The following is a 4,209-nucleotide window of genomic DNA, read 5'->3' as shown; positions in this document are numbered from 1 at the left end:
TATTTCTAGAGCAAATAATAGCAGACAATCTTACTTGAGTACTTACTACATGCCAGATGTTGTTTTCAACTCTTTACAACTGTTATTTCACAATACCCTGGCAATGTAGGTACAGTAGTCCCTCTTTATTCACCGCTTCACTGTGATTTTAGTTACCCTTGGTAAACCACAGTCTGAAAATATTAAATAGAAAATTTCAGAAACAATTCACAAATTTTAAATGACGTGCCGTTCTGAGAACTGTGAAATCTCATACAGTTGTGCTTCACCCTGCCAGGGACGTGAGTTCTCTTTATCCAGTGTCTCCACACTGTACATATACTCCCACCCTTTAGTCAGTAGCTGACTCAGTTATCAGATTGACACTAGCAGTGCTTGTGTTCAGATAACACTTATTTTACTTAATAATGGCCCAAAGCACTAGAATAGTGATGCTGACAATTCAGAAATTCCCAAAACAAGCCTGAAAGTGCTTTCCTTAAGTAAAAAGGTGATAATTCTCTATTTAATAAGGAAGGAAAAAAGTTGTTTGCTAAGGTTGCTAAGATCTATGCTAAGAATGAATTTTCTATCTATGAAATTGTGAAGGAAAAAGAAATACATGCTAGTTTTACTGTCACATCTCAAAATGCAAAAGTTATAGTCATGATAAGAGCTTAGTTAAGATGGAAAAGGCATTAAATTTGTGGTAATTACTGGGTAGTATTCAATTGTATGAATAGAATATACCACAATGTACTTATCCATATGCTACTGATGGACAATGTTTTTTTCTTATGTCACTTTATCCTTGTCAGTGCCTCGTTCATCATATATTTTTGTTGAGTGAATGAATGAACTAATAAAACACTGAGTAATAAGAAACATTGCTAAGCATGCTAGACATCTGGCATGGACGTTGAGGGCCTGTAGTTGATATTCCAAACTACAAGTTACAGTATCTAAGGGAAGACATAGAGTTGTTGAATATCCACAGAAATCAAATCCAAGTCCACTGCCATCATTTCAAGACCTTAGAGGTAAACGGGAGGGGTTGGAGAAAAATAGCCTTTTACTGCATTTGAACTCTGTGTACTTTCACAGTTTTCATAATTTTCATTAATAGCCTCAATCACCAGTTAGTCAAAGAAACAGTATACATCAAGGATAATTTTTCTACTTTTAAATGTAAACAGTACCTCATTAGTCATCTTTTGAATTGCAGAGACACACCCGGCTGGCTAAGGGCCATCACACCCTGTCTATACTTAGTAAAAAATAAAAGAGGTTAGGTTGCTTTGTTGCTTAAAGGACAGGCAGATTATTTAAAGTTCAAGTTAATATAATGATTCCTCAGTTGTTTTCCATATCATGACAAAGGGCAGCTTCCATGTAAGAACTTTATAACACTGACTATTCACTGATGCAAGTTCTGGCACAGGACATTGTTTAATATATGGTATGATGCACTTTGTGGCGGGGGCAAGGAAGCGCTTAACGTCATTAATTTTACTAAGGCTAAACTTAGAAATTTCTGATCCCAAAGAAAAATGCCATATACTCCCTGGTATTTAGCTTTCTACCATAGGAATGGAATTCACTCCAAAAGTTTACAATTACAGATATTAGAGAATATTTTATGAATATTTTAAAAGATGCTAGTCTTGTTTCTCTCCTGTTTTGCATTTTAGACTAGTACTTATTATAATGATTCTACCTCCTAATTATTTATATCTTTCAAATTAAAATTGTGCACAAAGGCTTTACTCAGAGAGCCACTTCTAAACAAGTTTTCTTTGAGCCAACTTCATGTTAGCTATGCAAGCTACAAAAGAAATATTATTCATTTGATAACGGTTAATTAAATGCATGGCACACTAGGCATCTACTGGAGATGTAAGTACTTATGTCTAAAATTGTTGCTTTTAAAATGTATGTATATACTGATGGTTTCATAATTCAAGACAGTAGTCTTGCCATGAAGTATACTAATGTTCTAGAGAGGAATTCTTAATAAATTGAGAACAAATGAATGTGCACAAGTTTACACTTGATCTTAGCCAAAAGGCCAAGAAGTGATGTGCGCAAGTTTAAAAGTTATTACAATAGCCAAGATACGGACACAACCTAAGTGTCCATCTATTGATGAATAAATAAAGAAAATGTGGTATATATACACAATGGAATATTATTCAGCCATGTAAAAGAATGAAACTGACATTTGCAACAAGGATTGACCTCGAGGTCATTATGCTAAATGAAATAAATCAGACAAATACAAATACTGCATAATCTCATTCCTATGTGAAATCTAAAACAAACAAAAACAAAAAAGCCAAACTCATATATACAGAGAATAGATTGGTGGTTGCCAGAGGTAGGGGCAGGGAATGGGAGAAATGAGTTGAAGGATGTCAAAAGGTACAAACTTTTCCAGTTATATAAGTCATGGTGCTGTAATATAACAGCACTATAATATACGGTGATTATAGTTAATAAAACTACATTGCACATTTGAAAATTGCTAAGAGTAGATCTCAAAAGTTTTCATCAAAAGAAAAAAATTTTTTTGTAACTACGTAAGTGCGATGAATGTTAACTAGTTTTATCACGATCATTTTGCAATGAGTACAAATACAGAATCATGGTGTACATATACATCTGAAACTAATATATGTTATATCAAAAATACCCCAATTTTCAAAAAGTTACTAATTATATTATACAAATAGTATGTGTTTATATTGTTTGGTTTTGAGAGAGCAATGATCAGTCCAAGATTGAGATAGTAAAAAATCTTCCAGTACGATCTATTCATGCTATTTAGAATTTTAAATAGAATTTGAGGAAAAACTCACTTAAGCCTGAATTTCAGTTTCCTCATGTGAAATGGCAGTTTGTTATGTGAGATTACTTAAAGCATACAAAGTACCTGGTACGATACCTCACACACACTCATTCAATTTTGTTAGTTCCATTCTCTTCCTCTGAAATCAGCGGTGTATCTAGCACCCAGCATAGATCATTTTAACACCTTCTTTCTCTAAATGAGAAAATTATTTTTATTAATAATCATGAAATGAAAAACAATATAGGCCAGATAGAATTGTAGACATTAAAAATAATTTTATTGGTGTTCAAATATGTACTTATGCCACAAAATTTTTAAAAATAAGTTTAAAAAGTAATAGCCTTGTATTTTTCATTACTTTTTTTTTGAAAAAAGTAAAAATATGAAGAAGTGTTTTCAAATTGAGAACCAAGCAAGATTTAGAGGATGATCTACACATAGAAAGATAGAGCTGAAATTATTCAATTTAGGTTTAGGCATTCTTATAATTATGGTGCTATCATTATATATTTTGAATCTACTGTTTAAATGTAGGATATATAGAGTATCACAGAAGATGGAGACACAAATCAACTTCTCCATAGACTATAATGCTTATTAAAAGATAAGTAATAAAAATACTTATTTTCACATTGAGGTTTATACATTATTAAAATAGAAACCACAGCATTTATTTAGAATTACTTCAGTTGTTCTCTGCCTTGGTGATTTTGCTTCTCAGGACATTTGGCATTTCTGGAGACACTTCTGGTTATTATAACTGGTGAAGAAGAGAGTACTACTGAAATCAAGTGGCCAGAGACCAGGGATGCAGTTAAACATCCTAAGATGCATAGAACAGCCTCCCACAACAAAAAATTATCTGGCTCAAAATGACAACAGATTGAGAAACCTTGACTTGGACTAATAAAAGATTTTTTGGGGGAGGAGCATTTTCTCATTGGTATTGTTTAATATTGATGGCACATGGTAATAATAAAAGTGAATTGATTATAGTTATATTTCTTATTGTTGTTAAACAATGATATAGATAATGCACTACTTTATTGCCTGCACTCAGGGCTAATCACTACATTTCCATTAATTTCTTCTAAAGGACTGCTCTTCAAGTGAAGATTAAATCAGATTTCTACTTTTAAGTACTTTTAAATCACCTTGGTGATGGTTAAATGAACCATAGCTTAGCAACAAATGATTTATTTGGCTATTCTCTGTTCCTTTACAAATTTCACCTGATCTTTTAAAATAGAATTTAAAAATTTTGTTTTGTCGAAATACAATTCACATACCCCAAATCCACCATTTTAAAGTGTACAATTCAGTGCTTTTTAGTATATTCAAAATGTTGCATAACCATCATCACTAATTTCAGAAAACTT

General features: G+C 32.3%; 1 pseudogene; it reads right to left on the bottom strand.

The window, feature by feature from the left end:
* Positions 1–1,923: 1,923 nt before the first annotated feature.
* On the bottom strand, positions 1,924–2,059 carry LOC112472719 (annotated as a pseudogene).
* Positions 2,060–4,209: the final 2,150 nt, after the last annotated feature.

The sequence above is a fragment of the Pteropus alecto genome, unplaced genomic scaffold (genome assembly GCF_000325575.1).
Source record: "Pteropus alecto unplaced genomic scaffold, ASM32557v1 scaffold87, whole genome shotgun sequence".
Classification (NCBI taxonomy): domain Eukaryota; kingdom Metazoa; phylum Chordata; class Mammalia; order Chiroptera; family Pteropodidae; genus Pteropus; species Pteropus alecto.
The sequence above is the reverse complement of the archived record's forward strand: the minus strand, read 5'-3'. Positions and strand labels throughout refer to the sequence as shown.